Source organism: Parus major, chromosome 11, assembly GCF_001522545.3.
Source record: "Parus major isolate Abel chromosome 11, Parus_major1.1, whole genome shotgun sequence".
NCBI lineage: Eukaryota > Metazoa > Chordata > Aves > Passeriformes > Paridae > Parus > Parus major.
Window position 1 is genome coordinate 5,592,403 of NC_031780.1, and position 26,593 is coordinate 5,618,995.

Consider the following 26,593-nt stretch of genomic DNA (forward strand, 5'->3'; position numbering starts at 1 on the left):
CGTGGCTCGGGCCTGAGCACAGACTCTTCAGCACAAGGTCCCTGTCACGTAGGCAGGGCTTTATCAGCAGGATGGCTCGGATGCTGTGCAGCATCTCATCCAACCAGAGAACAGGCAAAAGCACCTTTTATAGCAGGTGCCTTGCCCAAATTTGTTCAGTTCCGCACTTCGCAACCTCGCTCTGCCTGTCCACCCGAGGGCAGGTCCCTCCTCCATCACTGCACCAAGGGAGAGGGAGGAACATCCCCAGCATCTCCTCCCCACTCTGTGTCTCTGCCTGTTTCCTCCTGCGGTTTCACACCTCTGCTCACCGGAGCGCTGCTCACTGGGGCCTTGGGCTCCTGTTTTGTTGCTCTGTTGATCGGAAAAGACGACAGACAAATGCAGTGGCCATGTAGGTTTAGAAGACTCAGTTCTGGGAACATATATATTTCAGGCTGGAAAATAAAAGGAAATTTAGTTTATGCAGATTGTTCTCACCAGCTGTAGAATCAGCAAATTTTATGTATGGGTTCATCATGAGATTGAAATGACTGGGGCTTAATATATGTTGTGAGTTCTAATTGAAAGCATTAATTAACATTAAAGCCAAATTCTTCCAATCGCATGCTAAACAGAAATCAGGGAGAAGCAGGTAGGCAGTGTGGATATTATTTGGCATTCTTTCTGAGACACCGATTAGCATTTAGAGTCCAATCCTCTGCAAAAACTCATTAATGGGCAATTAATTATTCCTTGCAATTTGTACCTACACTTAACTACATGCAGAGCAATAGAAGCTGCATTAAACATTGGTACAAAATCAAAATAAAATGAACCTACCCCCCCAAGATAGTGGTAGTGCCAAACTTGAATGTAGTGTTCTGTACTGATGTCAGCTCCCTATTTACCAGGATAACAAAATCTATCCCATGGAAGGCCTAGAGGAACCTCTGCATGAAGTTATGAACTGTCCTCTGTAATTGCTTCATTTTGAGGATGAATTTTGGTGCTTCTATTTTTGTACATGTTCTGGTTTTAGTCATGAGCCAAGATGGTTGATGACAGGCAGGTACGTGCACTAACATCCTTGTGCTCTGAGCATAACTGCTTTTAATAGGAGCAGCCCAGCATCAGGGCATGGAGTATGGGACAACCAAGAAACTGCCAAGTTAGAAAAAGTTCCTGTTCTAGAATTACAGGATTTTTACCTTTTAAAAAAATTGGTGTGGCTTTTAATCAAATCTGGTGCCTTTTTTTTTCCCTTCGGCTTCAGGTGGAAAAAAAAGGCAGAAACCTGAATGTCAAAGAGAAACTCAGAAGGTGAAATAACCCATGTGAACTGAAACCAGAAACAGCTCACACAAACCTGCTGAGAAGCAAAACTGCCTTTGCTTAGGCACAAGCCAACTCATTGTCCTTTTTTGTTTTATTTATTTATATCTCAGGAGCTTCAGGAAGCCCAAATCCTTGCAGTTTGTTGGGTGCATGGAAATCAGGTTACAAAGGAGAGAGGGCAATCGAGAGAAGGATATCAAGGAGAGACAGAGAGGTTGTAATGCAGCAGGAAAGTGGAGCAAATTGTGAATTATGCTGTTGTAAACAGGAGGAAGCTGCACGGCCCAAGGGCAAACAGGATGTCTGTTAGGGTTGGGAAACGAGCACGAGTCTCTTGTGTCACCCTGTTGAAAGTGACTTCTGAACCCAGGTACTCAAAAGAGGTGTGGATGTTAGAGCAGCAGGCCAGGTAGAGACAAGTGTTGGTACAACCAGACCACTTGGGAAGCAGCACAGTTTTGATGTGAGTTAGTGAGACAACATGGATTTTTGAGGAGAAAGGTTTTTGTGAAAAGCTTCCAGGCCTTGGCAGCTGAATGAACCACACTGAAGGTGCAGCACATGCCTCCTGACAGTGGGAAGGGGTGGATGAGTGCAAAGCAGCAGTGTAGAGTCTGGGAATGCACAGCTAGATAGCAACAGCTCGTCCTCCAAACCTTAAACTGAACCTAAGGACTTCACACTTTGTGTCTTCTTTCTTGAAATTAGAATGTGGAAATATCTGACCATCACTTACGGGCAGTATGGATCCATTTATGGACAATACAACGTCAATAATCACAGTCATGGAATGATAGAAAGGTTTGGGATGGAAGGAATCCCAAAGATCACCTCGTTCCAAGTGCCCTGCCATAGCCAGGGATGTCATCCATGAGACCAGGTGGCTCCAAGCCCTGTCCAACCTGGCCTTGAATTTTCAGAGCTGGGGCATCTATAGCTTCTCTGGCCAATATGTGCCTGTGCCTCACCACCCTCACAGGGAAGAATTTCACCCTAAAATCTAATCTAAATTTTTCCTCCATTAGTTTATAGCAATTTCCCCTTATCCTATCACTCTTTGCCCATGTAAAAAGCCACTCTTCCTTATTTTTTATAACACCCCTTAGGTAAGGTGTCCCCATGATAAGTTGAAGGGATAAAGGAGTGTAATATCTTATCTGGCCATGCCTGACCATCACCCAAGGAACTGAAGTTCACCAGTTTGGGGTATTGTCTGATTCTTTCCAAGTGCAAGGTGCAGCAGGGCTTTTCCTCTCTGATGTGTAACACGGCAGGAGATGAACATTTGAACTCCTTGCAGTGCTGTGAGCTGACATAGCTCAGGGGAAACCTAACCATGGAGTGCCAGTGATTCTTCTTAATAAATATGAATAATTCTGAAAACTAATTCACTGAATAAAGAAATGCAAGAAGATAGGCTGGATAATTTTTGGACATGAGAGAAAGTTCCTGATGACTCCCTCAGGTAATAATGAAGGAGCTGAGATGATCAAAGGCTTTGCTGTCTTCTAGAGCCAGAGCCACTTACATCAACCTGCTGGAAAAACACAAAGCAGGTAATCAGAGATCCTTGAAGAAAAAAAAACATTTGTACAGCATTCAACTACTGACTTATTTGTAAGAAAAGCAGATTAAAATTTGGAAGAGGGAAAAGGTTTTGAAAATATTTTCATCATTTATTAATTAATCATTATTTCACCAATCCCTGCCATCTTGACCTATAACTGACCATGCACAGTGCATGCATGGGAACATTTGAATTTGTATCCATGTTGGTTTTATGGAAGAGGACAGCAAAAAGCATCTTACAAATAGAAATACCTTTCATCCTAAAAAATATTTTTAAGCTGCAAGTAAATACATATTTTCAAGGAAATCAAACACTATTTTGCAAGCAATTTCTACAGAGAGTGTTTTCCACTACATATGTATTTTTGTCTTTAAGCCAGAGGTATAACTTAAGATTTTTAGTTTTTCACTGGTGGCTTCACTGAGAGGTTTGCCATGATAGACATCAGTGTCTTGGCCATATTCACCCATGCAGCTGCACACATCCAGTTGTCACCTCCACCATTTCTGAGAGCATTCCCTCCCTGACTGGCTCACATCCTGGATGGGCATTCAGGGACAGCCTGACCTGATACTGGTGATCAATGTGGTTTCATGGCCTTTCTACCTGACATTTTGGGGCTGCAGAGCAGATCTGAGCAGCTGCTGAGGGTTGCATGTCTTCTCCTCCAAAGGCAAAACCTGAGGAGCTACAGAAGCATCTGCCAGCTCCTCCTCCTGGAAATGCTCACCCAAGAAAGTCAACACACACCTCTTTATGATGATCTTGCAGGGTAGATCTTTATGATGGCCCTTGAGGGTCTTCCTCAGCCCTTGCTGAATAATTTTGGCATGTAGCTGTTAGGCATAGGAGCCTAAATCTGTGATCACACTCCACTTTCCTATCTGCACTGCTTCTTTCAGCACAAAATTCTCTTTCCCATCACCAAAGTACAGTTGCTTCTGTCCTGTTTTGCCTGGTAGCAGTTTAGGATTAGAAGAAAAGAAATCATGCAGCATCTCAGTGAAACTGCAGTGGCATGGGCTTTTAGCACTCAATTAACCACAATCACAGATTTCTAGGTATACAAAGAAAGGAAAGAACACCTTGAACTTTGGTGCCTCGAAGGGACAAGGGGAAGGAAATGGTTATTCTAGGCTTCATTCTCATTCTTTCTTAAAAGTCTTCTCCAGTAAGCTCAAATTGTAGAGCTGATGAAGTGATTTTCTGTGCTGGAAGTATTATGGTTACCAGCTAATTTAGCTATCATGATAAATACCTGCTAGGAGCCTATTTTCTTGAAAGAGCAAAGAAGAAAGGAAACCTTTTCTGAAAATGGGTAGAAATAACTGTATTTTAGCTTGTATGGAAAATATTTTGAGGGAAAATAACCTCAGATAATGTGGGATACATGGGCTAAGGTGCTATTTAGGGAAAGGACATGAGCTTCAACTGCTAAGACAGGGACAAGGGAGGAGAGTGGCAATCCTGTGTCCTTGTAAACCTGTCTGGTTGCTGGCACTTGGCTGCAATAATTAGTGGAGCTGCTGTAAAAAAACAGTATGATCTTACAAAGAAAACTATATTAAGCAGCACCAAGCTGCTTGAGGTGTCCTGGGCTACCTGTGGCCCAGATGGGCTGTACAGAGAGTCAGGGATTTGCCAGACATCAGAGATGACTTCACCCAGCTGTAACTCCATAGTCCAAGGGGTACCAGGAGGAGTGACAAGCTCAGCTGTCCCACCTGAGGTATGGGGGATCTCTACTGGTTATACTCAGGATGGCAGCGCTGACTGATCTTCTGTTAATTGGATACTGCAAGGCCAAGAGCTGGTCCTTTGTGTGATCTCACATTTCAACACTCACCATTTATCTCCAAAGGTTTATTATGAAGAATTTTGGCATGGCTCTGCCTGTAGGTGGGCAAAAGGAGAGCATGCCTTGACTCCTCATGCAGGTTTTATCCTTTTATCCTTTTTATCCTTTTTTTAGGCTGCTGTCTAAGCAGAAAAGAAGCCCATGTGTGGCCTCTTTTCCCCTAGGTAGCCATGTCCCTGGTCCTAAGGATGCTTAGTTCTTCCTACACCAGCCATGTGAAGACTCCAAACCTCTTGCCTGGCCTCTCTGGCAGAAATGCCAGCTGGGCACAAGGCTTTGCACAGCTCCCTCTCAGCTCCCTCTATCACCACAGCAGAGCCATATATAGATCTGAATAAATATTATTATAAATGGTTACTCTGAAAATGGATGCGTATAAAGAGAAAAGTTAACTCTTCAGCTGAGCTGCTGAATCACAAGTTTTTGCCTCAAGCATATTTTCACAGCCCCAGCAAAAACAGAGGCATTAATGGAAAGTCTGACACTGCATTAACTCCTGCTGTACTGGGAGTGGCTGCTGAGTTTAAAATGGTCACTGAGTGTTTTCTTCATCCTCATCACAAAGCCTCGTGCTTGGAAAGCCACACATGACATTGGCATTGCAGGCTACTCCACTCCTTTTTCCATGACAAATTGCTGTTTTAGCTAACAGTGCTCCAGTGCCAGGCCTCATGCTTTTAGCAGCCCAGCTGCCCACAAGCCCTTTTTGTGGTTCCCTTGTCTAGCTCAATTTAAACCCAATGTGACTCTGGGTAAGAGAGGCATTTTGAAATCACCTACCACAAAGTGATAAGAGGCTGCTGCAGCAGATGACTTGTGTGCTTCCCCAAAGAAGCTCTTCACATTTAGGAAGGTCGGCCGTGTCATTTCTCTAATTTTCTAACCACAGAAATTTATATTTAGAAAAGAGCAAGGAAACTTCCCTTACCCTAAGCAATATTGCATAATGATGGAGGAGAGAGATTAATGCAAAGGTTTCTCGTTGAGCAGAATTCTGAGAGATTGGGAGCTGGAAAGCCTGAATAATGACTTATTTCAAATATGCAAAGCCAGGGCTTTCTGTGTGTTTCTGATCCATTCCTGTTTCAGGTCAGTGTTTGCTACAGCGGGTGCAATCTCTGCACTGTGGCCCATGTCTGAGTCTGTATTTCTCTGGTGCTGCTCTCCTGAAGAGCCATGGCCCCTCCAGGATGCTCCTGCCCTGAGCCTTGGCATTTACCAGCACAGCCTCCTTTGTGCCCAAGCCCATTCCAGTTCTGCCAACCACTCCTTCCTTTGCTGTCCTCCCCAGCTCCTTGATAGGTTTTTAAGAGATTTAGGCCTTGCTGTTATTACAGTTGCACTACCAGCTCATGACTCTGAAGCATTTGGACACAAATGCCAAGAAAAATAGCAAACAGTGCTGGGGCTGCAGCCACAGCTCAGGGATGAGGCCCCAAACCCTGTGTGGGGAGATGAAGAGGGAGAATCCTGCCATGCAGGAGGTGGGGGAAGGCAAGGTGAGGTCTTTGTGCCAGCACTCTCCTCCCATGGGCTTGTGGCTGTGAGGCATAAAAGAGCCTTGTGGCTGCTTTTGGAGCAGTGAGGTTGGTGTGGGGTCACCTGGGGCTCTGCTGGGGATGGGCACTGGCCTGGGAGGGACTGTGGGTCTGCAGGGGAGCTGGGGAGCCCACACCCCTGTCCATTTCAAATACAGAAGCTTTCAGCCTTCTTCAACACAGCAAGGTCATTTGGGTTCCTCTTCAACGTCTTCTGGCAACTCCTTCCTCAGGGATCTTGCTCTCCACATGAAGTGTCCATGAAGCCCATCACCTTGGGTGTGGAGAATTATAGGGTTCAACCTACACTGGGTGTTGAACTGTGTAATTGACCTCATCAATCTGTGCCTATGGGACTGGGATGCTTTAGGAAATGCAGCTGAAGCTCTCTGAAAGCCCCAATTTCAGCACACACACAGAACCAATGAGGTTCCCTCCTGTGTCTCTTGATGGTGTTTCCTCCAGCAAAAGGAAAGTTCTTACCACGATGCTTATCCAAATCTCTTGTTTGTTGAAAGGCTGTGGCCATTAACAGCCTGCTTGTACTGGACTCTTGATGGCTGAGGATTTAGAGGAAATATATGGTGCTTATTCCTGGTTGGGAGTTGAACTATCTTTGTGTCAAGAAAATGAAAATGGTTTGGAAGTTATCTGTTTTGCCTGGTCTGGCTCAGAGTATTAAGCAATTGTTGGAGCAAAACAGACACAGGTAGTTGTGTTCATTAAACCTTTAGGAAAGGATGTTACCACTGCCTTGCACAACAGCCACAAAAAAAAGTTGGTTTGGGAATAACTAATAGTGGCAGTGGGAATGTGATGCATGAAAGCAGAGCCTTGGATTTGGAACGCTGTTCCAATCCTTTCTGATGAAAGTTTGAATTTTAACAGCAATATTGGCATCTCATTTTGAAACAAGATTCTGGAAAAATAGTGTGAAACTTTTCTATTTGGAAGCGTAACTTTCTGACAGTAACTCAGCAGCAGTTTGTCCCCATGCACAGCCTAATGGATCAAAAGTTCAATTTCTGCATAGTCTATTACTTGCATACTCAATAAAATAGGATGCACGAATGGCTTAGCCTTTTTTTTTCCTTTTTTTTTTCCCCACTAAATGCAATTTTTCCCCTCAAAGATTACTGAAAATTACTTTTGCAAGTCAGTATGAAGGCTTATCAGTCCAGTGGTGTTCAGATCCCATATTAACTGCCTCACATTACTGTGAACAAGAACTGCTGTAGAAACCAATGGACTAAGAATGTAAAGTACATACTGCTGATGTATGTCCCTGCAGTAACCCTTTCCCAGCTTAGGTACTTGATAGACTCTTCCACAAACAATTATGTCTTATTTTAAAAAATGCTATATTATAGAACCTAAATTTTCCTGATGCTTTGGGGCCATATCAGTCACAGATTTTGTGACTGATGAGCACAGAGAGCAAACACTCCCCACTAAGGAAACATGTAGAAAGATTGCTTTCACAGCATGCTCAGGGCGTATTAAAAAAATTATGTTTCAGCACAAAAGGAAAAGAATTTAGCCTGTGCCTGTCAGGCTGCTTTAAATATTTTATTTTGCCTGTCTTCAGAATCAGTGTATCCCACAAGAAGCCATCCCTTGGGGCTCAGCCCTTCAAGGGTACAGCATTCTTCAATCCCATTGATTTTAGTGGACCTTGAAGGCACTTAATACTTCATAGGCTCAGTCCCATCCTCTGGAAAGGTTACCCTGTGCATGTTCACTTATTACAGCTGCCAGGAGATCTAATACCCTTTGGTTTAGCTGACAAAGGGAAGGTAGGCAAGTTCACAATAAAAACAAGGAAGTTTTTAATAAAGAAGCCGCTCTCCCATGGGTTAAATTACCTAAGAAGGGCTCTCCCATCCTATAAAGAATGTAAAAGCACTCTGCCTTATTTTCAAAAAAACAAAAAACCTACAGGTTGTGAAAACTTTTTGGATTGCATACAGGAGCTGCAAAGCCAAAGTCTTCTGTCTGGAGGATTTATGTATGATAGAGTATCCAGACTGATAAAAACCCAAATGCAAATATCTCAAAATAAATTAGTGTTTAAGACTGAAGAGTTTAAATGCCTCAGCTTTACTTTCTTGCAGGACCTGTAAATTGTCTTTCTTGTGTGGGTCAGTCACTGTTTGCATCATCACCAGTCACAGGTTCTGTATTTCATGCAGGGCACACACAGCCACTCAATATTTCTTTTCCTCCTTATCCCTCAACAAATAGGCACAGACCTGGCATAGAAAGGCTTCAGATGGTGCAGTACTTCCCTGCACAATGCATTTCCTTTCCTGCCCTACCCTCTCCCCATCACACACGGGCTCCACAGTCACTGCTGAACACATTTCACGTTTTGCAAGAGGAGGAAGCCTGTAGAGATGAGGAAATGAGGCACAGAACAGTGAAGGTCAAAAGTTTCCATTTACTTTTGGTGCCCAGTTTGAGACATCTCTGTCATTACTCAGGGCTCAGCATCACCTTTGCAGGTGGCAAAGGGCAGGGTGCCCCTGGTGGGCTCCAGCCTCGTGTCCCCAAGGCCAGGGAGCTGGGCATGGCTGATTCCACCCTCCACAAGGGCATTTCCCCTTGAGAACAACCACACACAGGAGGAAAACAGCTTCAAAATGCCACAGCACCACCAAAATACCCCTGCTGTGTCGATCTGGCATAGCATGCACAGTTCCTGAACCCATAGAGAGTCAACCTTTATGTGTCAGTCGGTTCCCAGCCACTGACCTCTAGCTGGTGGTCTCAGCCAGCTGCTTCTGGCTTGTCATTTGCAGGGAGGGCACGGGGGATTTGCCAGTGTGGCAAATATTGCTGGTGTGTCATCATGAAGAACGCTCTCATTAAAGGCAGAAGGCAGGACAAATGTCAGACCCTTAGAAATATCCAGGGATGGTGCAGTGGCAACACTGGGCAGAGGGTTTGGTTCTCCAGGGAGATCTGCTTTTCACAGAATCATAGAATAGTTTGAGTTAGAAGGGACCTTAAAGATCATCTCATTCCAACCCCTCAGCCATGGGCTACTTTCATATATACACCTTTCACCAGACCAGGATACTCAGAGCTTCATCCAGCCTGGCCTTGAACACTTCCAGGGATGTGACAGCCACAGATTCTCTGGACAACCTTTGCCAGGGCTTCCCCACCCTCACAGTAAAGAATTTTTTCTTAATATCTAAACCTGCTCTCCTTCAGTTTGAATCCATTCCCTCTCGTCCTGCCCCTGCCTCTAAGCTTAGAGGAAAACCAAGAGCTGCCAGATCTTCCACTGGATCTACAAGTTATTAGGAGAGGAACTGAAAACAAAACAAAACAAAATCCCCAAATTAATTTGGTTTCATTTGGTTTATTTCTGATGTATATTTTGGATTCCTGTAAAAAAAAAAATAAAAAATTAACCTGTGCCAGTCATGAAAGCCAGAAGTATATAGAAGTTCAAAATTAATAGATGAAATTAATTCAGGATGTTAGATGTAGTGTTTGTGATGCCCATCCTTTTGAAGAAAAGCACTGTTCCTTGTCCCTCTTCCTTCCACATCCTCCCAAGGACTTGCACATGGCCAGTCAGAAAACCAGAGCCAGACTAGATGAAGTCTGATCCACTCTTGCAGTTCCTGTGGTCTTAAATTTGCCTGCCCAATTATCAGTTGGACAATGCTAGGTGCAGCCTGGACAAAAATACAAATAAGCCACGTGGAACCAGACGTTGTGTGTGCAAAGCAGTGTGCAGAAGCTACAAAATCAAAGCCACGCTGCTGACTGACAATAGTTTGCCTAAAATAAGGAGTAGGTGTGTCTATAGGCACTAGGAATGTACACATTACCTTCCCTCCATCCTGCAGAGCTTTTTAGGTGAGCAAGTGCTTGTCCTACTCAGGCAATTTACATGAGCGGATGTGTGACAAACAGGGACAGTCCCTACCTTGAAGTAACAGGCCACAGAAGGGAAGATTAGCAAAAACAGGAGTCATTAATAATCATTCCACCTCATTCAGTGAAGCTTAATTAAAGCCCTGATATGTTTTTGACTGACCTTATTTTCATACCTGATAATCAGTAAACTCATTATCGTTTTTTAAGCTTGGTTTTGAATCTAGCTAATTAGCACTCTGTGGGTCAGCATCTAAGTTTAAAAAAGACAGAGGAAAACACCGAGATCTGCATATTTTGGATGCTCCCTGCAAAGACAAGTGTAACACCATCAGCACCAGGCTGACCTGGCACGGATCTGAGGTGCTCTGAGGTGCTGGGTGAGCACCAGCCCCACAGTGGGGACAGGACAGAGAGGAGTTTCCACCTTTGACAATCAGGGCCCCAAAAGTGACTCAAACATCAGCTTCCTACAGCTGAAGCCTTTGAAGCTCTGATCTGTACCAAGCAGATCTGGAGAAGAGCAGGGCAGAGATTTCACACCTTCCCACTGCACTTGCAGGTGTATGTGTGAAATGAATGGCAGGACAAGAAGAGCACCAGTCTGCAGCTGTGGCATTTCCAGGAGGGAAACATGACCTTCTCTGTGTTCAGTGAGATGCTCAGCTGCTCATGGGACAGGCCATAGCCCAGGTTGGATGAACTTCTGTCCCACCAGCTGACCTTCCTGGGCTTCTCCTCCTGCTCTGGGCTTCCTCAAGGTCTCAGCCTGCAAAGCACTCGGTGGGAGAGGTCCAGGAAGGTCATACTGCAATAAACACAAACTCCTACCACAGCAGACACAGCTGTGGGCTGGGGAGCGCAAAATCAGTGCTGTTAACTGGGATTTCCAACTAGAAAACTGTCAGGAGGAGATGGGGACAAGCAGCACCCAGGAAAAGAGCCCCAACCACATTGGCCAGTCTGGGCCACATGTGGTGTTCTTCTTGTGGTCATATCTGCACCCATGTAAAGCAAAATGCTTCAATCTTCACCAATCAGGAATCAAAACGGTTTAAATGCTGAGAAAACAAATAATTACAATACTTAGCACCTGATTTTCACTTTGCACATTGACAGCACTGCACAGCCATCAGCTAATGAACTGAATGAGGTGTTCAATTACACAATGATTGTTAACGCTCAGTTAAAATCTACAAAACTGAGCACCAAATGGTGGAGCTGCAATTTCAGCTGCTGGCTTGCAGGCACTTCCTTCATAATCAGGGATGGTGCTTAGCAATACTTAAAACAATCTATTTCTCCTCTTCTACCAGCTTTTCTTGATGTTTGTGGGCAATGGCCTGTTCTTAAATGAGCCTCTCCCTTTCTGGGAGCTTGTAAATCTTGTGTTGTAAGACTGTGCAGTGTATGTGAGGTATGCTAGGCAGGCTGTTGATATTCTTGGATGAAGGCTCTGTTGCAAAGCTTTGTCAAACCCATGATACACAAAGGAAAACAAAACAAAACAAAACAAAAAAACCAAAAAAAAGTGGGGGAGGAGGTTGTTAAGTAGTAAAAAAGAAGAAGAAAGAAGTCTGTAAAGTAACTAAGCCATCCAGCAAACTGTTTATATCTACCATAATTGAAACCTGACCAAGTCTTGAATTTTTTTATCATTTAGAATTTGCTCAAACCTTCAGCATCTCCTTTATCCATGCAGACACATTGGTATAACGGCCACATGATCAGCTGAACAACTAATGGCTGAAGCATGTGATAAATTGCATTTATTTTTCACCTTTAGCTGTTTCACCCACAGGCTGGCCATTTCCTTTGCCCTGCACACAGTGATCCATCGCTGTGGGATTACCTCTCCTGTCCTGCTCCTCCCTGCCAGAGCTGTTTTGTGCCTTTCAACAGCCAGCCATAAATCTGCTCCTTCCTTTTCATCCCAGCAAGGGATGGACAGGAGCCCTCCACCCCCAAAGGCAGAAAATTCCCACTGCTGGCGAGTCCTACCCCACCGATTCCCTCTGTGTTGCATCTGTTCCCTGAGCCAAGCTTTTTTGTCCTGATACACCCAGGTCGGAATGGCTGTCCCCATCATGAGGGCTTTAGTGAGCACACAGGCTCCAGGGCTTTCCTCAGCAGGAGCTCCCACAGCTGCCCAAATCCTGCCCACGTTGTCCTGGAAGGGACGGGCAGCACATCCACATAACTCTCCATGAGTGGGCTGGGATGAATTACTGGTGCACTTTCTCCAGATTTTGCTGGAGATTTTGAACTCACACTTCTGTCTCTACAAGCATCATTTTACTCTGAATTTTATAACCATAGATTATAAAACTGTACAGAAGTGTAACTTGCTGCTATTTCCTTTCCCTAACCCAGTTTGCACTGAATTGACAGCGTTTTCCCCTTTCTTTTGCTCTGGTTGCAGAGCGCCCTGAGTACAAGATCATGGGGGGAAGCATAACCTGGTCTGTTTATGTGAAGGGGTTTTTGGATGCCCTGGGTGAACGAGAGCTCACAAGAAGAGGTCTCCAGCCATGTGCAGACTGTCACCTGTCTCCTATTAAACCACCTCTATTCAGATCAGCCACTGCACTGCACCCTGCACCTGTCTGGCCTTTCTTTCTGGACATGGTGTGGATTTGTTGGAGGTTGCTTCAGCAGTAATCCTTAAGGAACTGAACAGATTTTACAGTCACAGGAGGGAAAGTAGTGGGAACTGCCAGGTTAGAGAAAGAAAAGATTCTAAACTTCTAAAGCTGAGCTGCCAAATTTGAGGGCAGGTATAACAAAGTGCAAGTACCCCCTACCTCTCAGAGAGGCATTAGCACTGTTTATATATTCCCATTTTTGCAGACTCTGAAGACACACAGAGCTGCAGTTGGACTGAGATATCTGCATGCATCAGAGCCCTGCAAGACCTCAAATATTGCTGCTGTAGTGAAGTATTTCTGGCATTTGAAGTAAGAGACTGGGACAAAAAGCTCCAGGGATCTAATCCTGGTCATGCTAGTGAATTAATGGTGTGACTCTGAGCAAAGTTTACCTTGCCTTTCTGTGGGCATTCAGCTTGTGTGACTGCAAAGTGAGAACCACAGGACCCAGGTGATCTGGCAGGGACGAGGACTTCATCACCAGGTTTGATTTATAAATACAGGTCTGGAAAATCATTCATTAATTAGTTGAAATTGCATTAATATCATCATGGAAGCAATTGTTTTTCTTTTCCTTTGGGCTGATGGAATAAACAACACTCCTACAAGACTCTTTTATAGAACAAAGCTATGGAAGCAGCAAAGACGGTACTTTTAATGAAATGTGTACATTTCCTAGTAAAAGTGCTCTACGGATGCATATGCTGGGTTATAAACAAAGAGCTGAAAATCTGTGTGATCAGCAAGTATACAGCTAGCTACTAATTAGGTGTATCTCATTTAGGAAAAGCCACTCGGCTGCCCAGGTTTTGTTTTGAGGGGGGACAGGACAGGAGAGCAGGAGAAGGTGCTGGAGGAGCAGCGAGAGCAGAGACAAAGAGACTTTGGAGAAAATCTCTCTCTTCCTCTATCCCAGACATGCAGGCCTGAGCCATTAGCATCTCTTCTAATAGACTCTGGTTTTTTAACTTTTCCCTTCTCCATCTCAGAGTTTTTCACTGTCTGCAGGAGAGATAAAGCCCTTTGGGAGAGGGGTGTGTGATCAGGTACCCTGCACTGGGCTCCTGAATGCAAACAAGGTCCAGCCCTCTCTCCAGGTCAAGGCACCAACACATTTTAGATACAACTGGAGCAGTTTTAAGGAAAGCAGCCCTGCTCTTGGCACTTGTGACAGCATAGAGAGCAGTCAACCACATGTAAAGTAGCCCTTAAAAAAGGAAAAGTGATCTTCATAAATGAAATTTTCTTGGATATAATCATTAAAATAAATGGAAGCAAAGAGATTAATAATGAAGTAACCCAAGCAAATCAGACAACATAGCCTGTCTCCCATCCATTTCCATCTGAAGTTCACTTTGGATCATACATCTGAGTCTGAGTGAGTTTTCCTGATTGATAGCTCACATCCAGGTATTATTATATTTTTTTTCTTTTTACACTCAAAGAGTTTTAGAAGACATGGTTTTGGAAATGCCCATTGTCTGAGCCCAAAAATATATAGGTGGTTTCTAAATTGATTTTTGTAGACAGATGCTATTTCCATTTCATTTCACTTGAGAAGAAGTTATCTGTACAGTTATCTTGTTGGCTGTGACAAACAGCAAAATACCAAAGGAAAAACAAAACAAACAAGCAAACAAATAAACAACAAAAAAAAAAAAAAACAGGAAAAAAGGACTTAATGACAATTTTATACCAAGACAAATAAATAAAAATAAAGGAATCCACTTCTCCACCAAATTCAGTGTAAGACCATGATGAATCCTGTGGCAGTAACATGGAGAAGCATCTTCCCACGTGCCCATCACATGAATAACCCCAGCCAGAGCCTACCCTCGCATGCCCGTGGTTAAGCACACGCTGAAGCACTTTGCTCTGCAGTGTCAGCAGATGCTTTGCAGTCCTGTACCCCACTCCTTGGAAATCTGGAGGCTGGGTCTGAAATCTGGATCATCCATGAGCCCTTTGCTGTGTTGAGCTGCAGTGCCCAGCCCAGTCCCTGCTGTTGGGGCAAGGAGAGGCTGTCAGCAAACCCCTCCAAGGGGAGGAACTGGGTCTGGGGAAGAAATATCCCACTCTTGGGCATCTCCCAGCCCTGCTGCAAAAGGTATCTGCTTTGGAGAGGGCTGTGGGGCTGCTCCCTGCCCAGCCAAGGGGTGGGAAGGCATTCTGGGAGGTGACTCCTTGGCTGAATTCTGGCAGAAAGGATTGGACTAATGTGGCTGGGAACATACTGCTCCATTAAAGTCATGGCAGAGTTTACTGAGCCTTGTGAAGGAGCCTTTTAATTATTACATAATTCCAAATAAAATTAATAAATCATATCCATTATATGATACTCTGGTAGGTGCAATGGAAAAAACAAAGATGGATAGATAATATCACATTTTAGCCTAACAGCTGTACAATTTCATGTTATATTTACACTGATATTTAGCTGTATCAGTATCAGGATATTAAAATCATTTTTTAAAAATCAATAATTAAACCTAGATTTCATTATTATTCAGAGCATACAAATTCACAGGCCTGTTGTATTAAACACAATACAAATATCAGGCTGTTTGTAATTGTACTCACACTAATTGCACATTCTGGCACATTATGGGGTAATGATGCTTGAAGTTACCGAACAGTTCAAAGATGAAAGGCCACACAGTCAAAGATTTTAAAATAAAGCTCCTGGTTTGTGAATTTATGGTAATGTACTAAATTTGATCTCTTCCCCTCATATAAAAAGCGACATATAATTATATAATTATATAATAATTAGCTTGTAGTCCCACAGCAATTATAGAGTTACTCCATGGCTATCTGAGCCCTGACAGGGATGGTGATACGTGGCATTGCCCCCTGCCTCCCACTCTGCATCTCTGCATTTCCAGTGGCTGCACATGTGAGAATATCCTCAGCTTTTTGTGTCTGTTTCACTGTGGATTTTGCCAAGGCTCTACTTTTATCTCTGGTTGCTGGTTCTGTTTAATTGGTAGTTTGCAGATAATAGAAACACAGAGGAATATTATTCATTCATCTTCAAAGAGCTGGAAGCAGAGAGTCTGGTGGGGCACCCAGGAAGCCTTGCAGAAGACTGAAATGGGAAGGCAGCGTTTTTATCACCTTCCTCATTCAGAAAAAGAGAGAGAGAGCAAGAAAGAGCGAGGCAGCCTGACCAGGAGCCAAAAGGAGATGATTATGTGGTTATCCAGAGGGATTCTTTCTATTACTTGAAAAATCAGAGTGCAGATTTAGAGAGACAGGTTGATGTGCTCAGGAAGATCAATGAATATGAGAGGGTCATTGATGGCATATGCTGGGGTTTAGAGGTAAGTGGCAGCTTTGGAGGCAGTGACAGGAGGAGGGAAGGAAGCAGCTGGTGGTCAGTGCTATGTCCTGGGGTCTGCCCTGTTAAACAGAATCCCCTCCCCAAGGAGAAGAGGTGGCACTGTGGCCTTTAAGAGCAAAGCTGAATGAGATCTCAGCCACAGATGTCAAGGGGTGAAATTTCAAGAACAAGCAAGTGTGAGAGAAGCTCTGCTGGAGCTTAGGATGTGCTGCTGGTGGGAAATGGTGAGGAAGGGGCTCAGCAGTGCCTGCAAAACTCAAACAAAAAACTCACCTAGCCAAATACTCTCAGTATCCCACGGGGTGAGAGGTTTTTCAAGTGTAAATGTTTACCTGCAAGGTTCTATTATTAAAACACCTTGCAAACCCTTGTCATGAACAGTTTTAAGATGCTCTCCTATTCTCTGCTGCCCTTTTCTTTTTTCTCCTGGTCTGTAGTTGCTTCAGCACACACACCCAGCCCATGGTCAGGCAGCAAAAGCCCTTGGTCCTGCTTTTCAGCAGAAAACCCATCCATCTGTTATGCATTGATAGGGAGAGCTGCTGAAGAGACCACAACTAGAAATATTTTTCTTGGCAAGGAGGAAGAGTCTTGGAGAGAAAGCAAGTTAGGGACAATAAAGATAGCCAGGAACTCTGGAGCACTGACCTCCAGACGCATCCAGGGTCATCAGGGAAAGTATATCAAATGTTAACAGATATCAGGAGCCAAGAACTAATTGTAAGGAGGGCTGGAAGATATTCTTGTAAGTTCAGTCAAGATTTTAAAGCAATAGTGACAGTTTCTAACATGGAGCTTTTTGCCTGTTTATTTCACCTACTGTCTTTTGCAGAGGCATTCATATTTCTAAAATTTAGAGAGTTAAAGTCACTGATTCTTAACTTAGGGCAATCAACAAGCCCAGAAAATTTATTTTTTAATTGGTTGGTGTTCTATAGGAGTTTGTCTGTATTTTATATATGTGTGAGATATAGAGATAGATGCAAACATGTATTTGCACATGTATATCCATATGTTCATGGACAGTGTCTGGGAACACAGATCTGTACAAAAGATGCCATTTAATTCCCATTCAGGATTAAGGGCATCCATGTGAACAATTGATCTGCCATTGAGAAGATATTTGACAATTGTAAAGTGCGAAACCAGGGAGCTGATACAAAAATCAGAAAGTTTTCAAACTTTTGGTTTCAAAAACCAGGGGACTGATATAAAAATTAGGAAATTAAAGGTAATCAGATTATTCAGATGGAACTGCTGTATTTCATTCTAAGTGCAGTAAATATATGGATTACTAAGCCAATAAGACCAGTGAGGCAAAGTCTGGCTCATGCTCTGGAAAAAAATGATTTCTTATAATTTTTTTGTAATTTTTACTTGTTTGTGGACATAAAATAAATATTTAGCTGACTGACTGAACAATTTGCCAGTAAAAGTTTGAAGTGCAATTCAATTGATCATCATGGATGGGTTTTTTACTCCCTTATTTATTCTCAAGACAAGTTGCTGCAGTTATTTTCTCTGTTTGTTGAAGTCTGCCCATTTCAAGTGCTCCATATGCAATTTACACAGTGAAATAATAAGCACTTGTAGTGACTTTATATAAAGTTCTAAGCCCTGCTGAGGTCTCCCTGTGGTGTGTCTCTCATTCCAGAGGTGCAGGAGCTCTGAGATGAGCATGGTTGGTGCCTTCAAATGTCTCTTCAGGGCTCAAGTGTGAGCACCAGTCCGTGCAATGGCATTTTTAACTCTGTTTTTGGGTACTTTAGCTCCTTTTGTACTTCAACAAACAAGCTTTTTTTTTTTTTTTCACTTTTGGTGGTGTTTGCCAGCCTCATCCAGAGCAGGCACAGATGAGAGCAGGGCAATAGTTCTTAGAGAGTTGCTCCCAAGGATATCTGAGCAGCGGGTCAGGGAAGTGTGGTGTAACCCACAGCTTTGTCCTTAGCCCTTGTTCTGCTGAGCTGGAGAAGAACGAGGGGAAATGCTGCCTTAGGGATTCCTGCTGTACCTCAGCCAGCCATGGACACTGCCTGATGTGCTCTGGCTCTGCTGAAGGGGGGTTTGCCCTGGAAACTGCCTGCTGTGACCCACAGAAAGGGATGACATACTCAGCTGAGGTGCTCTGAGATTATCCGACTGGGGAATGGACAGGAGTCAGCCTTTACTTGTGCAAATGAAGGTGGGAAATCCAGGATACGTGTGAACCAGGCAGGAAGGTATAAAGGTGCTGGAAAAGGAATAAAAAGCAGCTGTCCTCTGGTTCATAAGCCATGGTGTGATGATGCATTCACGAGTGTGAAAATGTTGACGAGGGGAAGCAGACTGACCTTTGTGGGCACTGACACGTAGCAAAGTGGCAGCAGAGCAGCCCTGTTTGTTCACCAGCACAAACCAAAGCCACGAGTGCAGAGGCAATGGCAGAGCACGTGGGACTCCCTGCATTGCCTGTATTTACATAAAGAAATTCCACTTCAGTTAAAGCTTCCTTGGGAATACGTGGGAGGTGGGGGGAGCTCTTCAGCGGAGGATGCTGTCTCAGCCTTATATAAATACCTGTAGAATTGCTCAAATAGTTCATTAGTAGCTTATGAGTTTGTGTGCCTGCATTCCTCACTAGCTCTAATTGCAAGGATGTTGATTCCTACTGCATCCGAGTGAACAGATTCTCTGCTCTATTGCACCATTAAATGAGGTGTTACTGTGTTTGACTCGAGCTGAAAAGGATCCCTTCCCACTTAGTAAAGAGACCAGCTAGGGCTGACCTAGCTGGGGACAGATTGCCTTCCAAATCACAGAGAAGTACTCCTGAATATGAGATGTTAATTGTGGCAGGAATTAAGGATTAAACAGTCATGGCTTCAGGTTACTAGTGGGAACTGAAATCAGGATTACAAAGGAAACTGGGCCATGCCCTCACAATGCTATTACCCCAGTTCTTGAATCTAAAAAACCTTAGAAACTCATCCTCAGTGACCAATAAAAACTAGTCTAAATTGTGCTTACTGAGGCCTGAGGAAAAGAGTCATAATTGTGCAGCCATAGTTTGGACACCTTTCAAGGCAGAAGATAACATCAAGGGCAAAAGAGTGAAATTCAGCCCTGATTCATACCCTCTACAACCCTTATTAGGGCCAGAACTCCAGCAATGGCCACAACTCCATCTCTTGCCTGGGAGAGTCAGACCCCACACCGGAGCCAGCCACTCGCACCAGGAGTCCCTGAGGAGAGAGCAAACACCTTGCAAGGGCATTTCTCTTTGGGCAGAGGCATTTTTGAATGCCCTGTGTGAATTCAGCCTCCAGCCTGGAGGACTCGATCACCTCGGTGCCCCACAGCACCTCCTGAGGGGCTCAGAGTGAGGGCAATGACCCCAATTCACATTCCTGGGGGAGATGCTCACACCGGCTAAATGTTGATGATGGCACCAAAGCCTGTTCCTAACCCCACAATACAAAGCCAGGGAGATGAATGGGGGGAAAAGAAAGAAATTCTGTGGATTAAATTTATGACATGGTAACACATACTTAATAACCAATTAAAGCCAAGATTTATTGGGAGCTAAATTACATTTGTATTATAAATAGAACTAGAATATACTGTTACAGAATAAAAGCAAAACATTTTAGCATTTAATATTGTAAAAGACAAAGCAATCTAATGGACCCTAAATGTTAATGGGTGAAAAGATTTACACTTTAATTGCATTTTCAAGTCATCTTATTTTACTGTGCTCTTTTTTCTATGTACATAGAAATCAACAGTGTGCTGCAACATTATACTTAGTAGCAGCAAGACAGACTTAAGGAAACCTATTATTACAGGCAAGATCAGTTTATTATGTATAAATCCTTGCAAACATTTTAATTGAAATGAGCAGTGGACTTTCACTGACCTTGGCTGCATGTGTGTGAGACCTTCATAGCAAATTAAGCTGGTGAAAAGTGTGTGTGAGAAGCCAAGAAGGGAAGGAGTGTTAACACGACAATTTCTATATGTAAAGCCAACAAATAAATTGATACAGGGGTCTGCTTTATGGAAGAAAAAAAAAAAAAGAAGCCAAAAATCCCCCCAACAACCCTGGCAAATGATGAAACTAGAAATTACATCTGATTTCATTATCAACTAATAATTTGTATTTACTAAAGTATTAACAGCTAAAATCCAAGTTTGGGACAACATCTGAGGATGGCATCTTAGGACTGCTTTCATGGCATATAGAAATGCTACAAACTTCCCAGAAACTGATTCTTTTGCTGATAAAATTTCCAGTTTGTGTTACTGCTTCAAGATTCATCAGCTGAGTTACAGTTATGGCTGAATCTAACTCATATTACATTTGAAAAAATAAATGTGCACTAAAAGTAATTAAAGCATGTTGGTTCATGAATAATACACCATTTTACTACTATTTGCAGAGTATAATGAGACAAGCTACTAAATTGACAATGAACGCTCTATTATGTGATTGCCAACTGTTTTATAATATATTGAACAGATTCATTTATTCTATCATCATGTGCATTATCAAGCTATTGCTTTTTAATAAATTAATTTCTCCTGTGTCTCCAGAGCCTTGCTTTGAAATCTGGCTGAAGGCACAGACGGAATGAATTCTGCGGTCTGGGTGTGAGTGGCGGTGCCTCGCCCGGCAGCGGCAGCGGAGCGGATTTCTCCGGGTGGCCACGGCCGAGGGGCTTAATTGTGTCGGCAAGGAATGGCTTTTAATAGCCAGCCGACAGAAAGAGTCGCCCCTGCAGGGCAGGGCTCTCTGACAGCTCTTGTTTATCAGGGGCTCTCCTCGCCAGACATCCCCGGTCCCCTGCCCTTCACCCCCACCCTCCACCCGCCGTAAATTGACCCTTTAATTGCTCGAAAGCCTAAACCTGGTGACACCAGCCCCTGACTGTAAAGCAGCACTTAATCCCTGGCTGGGCGATAGTGTCATTAGGAAAGTAATGTGATTGTGAGGAGGGATCTCCCATCCCGGCTGCGGGCTGCGCTGGAAGCGAGGATTATCCGTGAGCCCCGGGCTGGGATAGCGGAGGGTCCGTGCAGCCCTGGATGCTGCCGAGCTTCTTGGCTCCGTGTAAACAACTTCTAATTGCGGCTGTTGACAGGACTCACTGTGTGTAACCAACCTTGCTGCAATGTTATTATTTCTGAAGGGAGCCTTTCTCCATATTTTTAACAATAAGTCTGACAGGTGTCATATTAAAAACAGGGCTTAATTCTAATGCAACTATTCCCACCCGCCTCTCCCTTCTCATTTTTGTGCCTCTGTAATGCATGAATTTCTCCTGCTCATAAAGATTAAAGGAACAGCTTTGCTGGAAGGAAAATACCGGTTTGTTTGTAGTCCAGGAACATTTGAGATGGTCTCAGTACGGGCTCCCTTTCTCCTCTCTTCTCCAGCCACGCCGGCTCAATGCTGGGAGAAAAGAGAGGGAGAGAAATAAAGCTTTCCCTGGGATGAGAGGTAATTCAGGATCCATTGAAGCGAAATTTCAGGTTTCCTTTGAACTGTGACCCGCAGGCACCGTCCGGGCTCTCCGTGGCTGGGCGGCCTGTGATGCACGGCTGACTGCTGTCCACCAGAGAGCCAGCCCAGGCCAGCAGCTCACTCACAACTTTACACCGCATTTCAGTCAAAATGCTGAAAAACGCTGCTGTTCTGCTAACTGTGTGCTCGGCAGACGGCTCCCAGCAGACCCCGTGCTTGTAAAATCCAATACACCACGTAAAGTAAGGCTTTGTGGAGGTGCAAGGGGTTTAGAGGGGTTTGGGTTTTTTTGTGATGTTGCTTTTCAGGTGCTGGGACAGCTTCAGCCTCATCCCATCCCAGCCAGGCAGCAGCACAGAGGGCTGCACTCAGAGAGGCGCTCCCCATTTCCATAACCTTCCCCCGCGTGTCCTGCCCTTCCTCTCAGGCTGCCTGCAGAAGGCAAAGTCCATTTTAAAGCCATCAGCTCCGTGCTGATGTGATGATCAGTGGGGACCAGGGTGGCTCCCAGGCACCCGCTTCTCTCTCCCCTCCCTTTGCAAAAAGCTGACGCGTTCCACACCCGCCGGCATCACACACACTCCTCGGTCCTGGCTAAGAACATTACAAAGCTGCTCAAGCTGCTGCTGTTAAAGGCTAAGGCCAGCCCAAGGAAAAGGGTGCCTTCTTTGCCAGGAGGGATCATAGAAACCCAGTGTACAAAGCCCCTAATTTAGCCTCACAGATCTGCAGGCACTGCACCAGACCTGTGTAAGGTTTCCATTTGAACAACACTCATGGCACAGACCAGTCTCAAAGCGTTGTGTAATGTTCAGTTTTTACAGCAGTTCTTTTAGAAGAGTGAAGATAAGCAGTCCAAATAGTCTCACCAGGAATTTGGTGATCTGGTCTGTACCCCCTTAAGGTTAATGATTTTCTGAGATTCAAAAAAACAGAAAAAAATATTATTTCTTCTTCTCTTTTTTTTTCTTTCCCCCCCTGCATAAGCAACTGCCCAGCAAATTGATAAGAGCCCTTTTTAATTAGCTAGTGAAGTTGTATGGGTAATGTTCCATATAAAAGGTCTATAAAACACAGCAGAATTAATAAAATGACTGCTTCTCATTTAATTCAGGTCCTCCAAAGGGATCCATATGTCTTGCTTTGGTCTGTTTGTAGTACTTCTCTCCAGCACCCAGCCATGAATTGATTAAAATCACATTCCTCACTTAAAACTGGAGCCCAGTTGGTAAGAGATACTGGATAGTAATTAAGGTCTGTGCACAGACACATGAACCCCCATAAAAAAAACGGTACCAAAAGGAATCATTGTGCATCGCTTGGATTATATGCAAACACAGCTCATGTTGACAGCTACCTCTGGATGACTCCATCAGTACACACTTTATCTCCAGCTGTCCAAGTAATTTTCCCAGGATTTTGCCCCTCTTTTTCACTCCTCTCCACACAGATGGATTAGAGCAACAAACGGTTTACATGCTGCACATCATTAGCTATCCTCCCTCACTACCCAGCAGATAACAACTGGGCTCTATCATCCGGACATTCATAACACCTTGACACTTTTACAACTATGCTGTTCTCTGCCAGAGCAATCTTCTCTTTTAAAGCATGAAGCTAATTCACAAAACACCCCTTGGAAAGTACTCTGCAAACACAACAGGGGTGGGGGAGAGAAGAAAAAGCACAGCCCAGAAAAGGCATCTAGTAAATAACACCATTAGTAGTGTAGGGAAAAAAAAAACAAAAACCAAAAAACTCAAGAGAAAAGCAGCACATTCTTTCTCTCCAAAATACCTATTTTCCCATTTCCTCCATCCCACAGTACAGGGCACTATCAAATGTGTCTGCTGCATTTCAGTGCTTCCATTGCCATGTCCCTCCCAAGGGACCTCCCAAGCCCAGCATCACCTGTGCAGGTCCCTGTGGCCCTGGAGATGGCTCAGCTGCTGCCCTGGGCTTGCTTTCCACCAAGGACTCTCTTTGCAAAGGGACCACTTGAAGGCTTCAGTCAGTCCTGCTTTTCCTACTGGGTATTACTATTGGATATTCTAGCTTTCCTAAGCTGCCTCCAGTCTCAGGGAATCTAAGATTCGTTAATAAAACAACATTTTCCCTCTGTAGGCTGGGACTGTGCTTCAGAGCCCACTCACTTAAGACATGGGCTTATATTTAGAATAAAATACAAACCCATATCAGCCACTCTGAGGAAGGAAATACACTTTAGCAGCATTTTCCAAGCTTCTCAGCATGCCCCCTGCTGCCCCAACCATACATTTTAATGTATAGTACATGCTTGTTTAAAAAAGAAATACATAAGGAGAAAGAGTAATTACCGTAGCTTAAATTCAGCCTGATAAGAAGGGCTTGCACAGTCTGAGCAGCTGTTCCACTGCCATTCAGATTATGAAAATATAATCCTAGAGAACCTTGTCAAGATAAATACAGAGCATGAAATGTATAGGCAATTTTTCCCCAGCCACATATAATGATCAATTCCAAAGCCACAAGTGATACCAAAGGACAAAATAAGATCTGTCTAGACTTTCTCACTTACAAGATATTGATCATTCCAATGGTAAACTGGTTAGTATAAGTGTGTTTGGCTTGAAAGGTCACGAGCTTAACACCTGACAAGGAGTTATTCAACCTTGATATAAGTCAAATTATTGCAGTGTTGCTGGAAAGACTTCTCTAATGAAAAGCCCTACCTGGTCTGAGAATATATGGGATTTGTCTCCCAGATGCCAAAAGAAAAGGCAGGAAGGAAAAACAAAAGAAGTCAAGATCTGGCATGGGTTTCTGCTGGTTCACCTGTACCTGATTGAGCAAGAAGAGGTCCCAGCAGTCAGTGACTGTCTGGGCAGAACAAGGGACAGCAGTGGAAGTGACACTGATTGAAAAGGCACCTCCATTCCCCTAAAAGCTTCTGGCCCCTCAGTCCCAGCAAGGGAGTTTGCTCTCTCACCTACACGCACCTGAAGACACAGGGCACCAATACAGGGTCAAAAAATCACCATTCAAATGGGAAATGTTGACTTTGGAAGGAAGGCAGGGAGGAAAGGGTCAGACAACGCCCTTGCAGTGTGTGGGTGGGAAATGCTCTGCTGCCAGCACCTCCCCAAAGCCCTGTGGGGCCTGAGCCCTGCATCACACACAGCCCTAACCCAGCCTCCTCCTTCTCCATAACTAGCAAGTGCTTATTAGGACTATTAGGAGCTTGATGTGAATTTGCTGGATCTTTTCCAAGAACTATAAATACCAGATCTATTTTGCTTTATTCAGTTCTTTTTGTTTTGCTGATATGATACTAGTTAAGGTTAATGGGGTTTGCTTTAATATTAGACACAGGATCACTTAACTACCTTTAATGAACACTGGAGTCAGTGCATTGTGGAGTAATTCACACAGACATTGCCTCAGGTAAATCAACTGGAAAAATGTAAGCCAGTCAAATAAATAAATCTGACTGGCTGTAAATGTGCCAAATTTTACACCAAAATATATTTGAAAGCCAATGACTTAGGCACATCTAGGATATTAAAATGGAGGGGTTGAAGTCTGTTTCTTTTCAATTGCTTTTCCTTTTTTAATGTTCCCTGCACATCCCTCCTCTGCTGAAATCAAACTGAGATTGCAAGAAAAATTATTTTCACAAGTGTTTCTAATAGCAGTGAGGGCTCTACAGCTTGATCTCTTTTTTTTTAATTTGAAATAAGCTTTTTTTTTATACTGGTTATCTCAACACAGGAGAGTGAGAGACAAAGAGGAGAACGGGGGTGGAGGAAGGAAAATGGAGAGAGAAAAACTGAAGGAGAGGAAAAAAGAGAAATGGAGAATGACTGAGTGAAATAAAAAGCAAGAAAGAAGGAAACAGGGAGCAAGTAATTTTATCTGCAATGGAGAAAATTATGACAGTGGAATTCTAGACAGGGCAGCACACTGGTGTCAATAAATAATAACCAGAAATGAGAACCAGAGGAACCCAAACAACTCAGCAAAGTTAGGGATTGGCTTACCTCATATTTGTGCAAAACCAAAACCATGCTAACATTAAAAGTGCTCTTTCCTTGTAACACTGAAATAGAGAGTGGGGTACTGAGGAAAAACACAGATATTCTTTGAAGAAAGGCAGGCAATATCCCTAAGTACTGAATTCTCAGAGAAGTGAACAATATTTCAGCAATAAGGAATGACAGGGGGTTCATTATAGGTTATTAATGTTTGCCTAAATGGAGCAGAAGGCCCAGGCCTTCAGGGGAGTGCAGAGCTCCTGGCAGCACTTAATTAGTGCCTCTTCTGAACCCAGCAATGCCAGGCTCCAGCACAGAGCTCTGCTCATACACTGCCTGTGTCAGACCAGAGCAACTCTGCCTGGCTGTGAAAGGGAAAAATAATGCATGTGTGAGGGCTGTTGCACAGGTGACAGGAATTAATTCCTCCCCAGTTAAACTCCGGACAATACAAGGAATTTGGCTGTAACCATCACCTCAACTTGCAAAGCCTTCAACCCAGGCCATGAATTTTCAGACAATGCACTACACCAGCATCTGGTCTGTGTAGCACAGACTGGAGAAAACTTCTAGGAGACAAGGACTTTTGACTCTGCAAAAGGCTGAAAAGAGATGTTGTTCTTTTATGCCTCTTATTTCTGTATTCCACCACGTTTCAATGCAGGATGTGCTGCCCTTGGGGAGGGGGTGCAGAGTTGAGGAAGATGAGTGGACAGGATTTGCTGTCTCCTGAAGCTGCTGCTACAGAGGTGGCACAGCAGGGGTTAAAAAGGCCATGTATTCTTTACTGCTGCTTTAGGAAACACCATGGCATCAGGTAAGGAAGCAGACAAGGAAGGAGCAGCTGAGGTTGCACTTGGGTAGAAGCCTTGACTTTAACTCCTGTTCAACAACTAATCCAATGTAGTA

General features: G+C 43.9%; 1 protein-coding gene across 1 annotated transcript in view; it reads left to right on the forward strand.

Moving 5' to 3' along the window:
• MAF (MAF bZIP transcription factor) overlaps window positions 1-26,593 on the forward strand; it is a 183,755-nt gene that overhangs the window by 156,969 nt on the left and 193 nt on the right. The gene's annotated exons all lie outside the window — the stretch shown is intronic.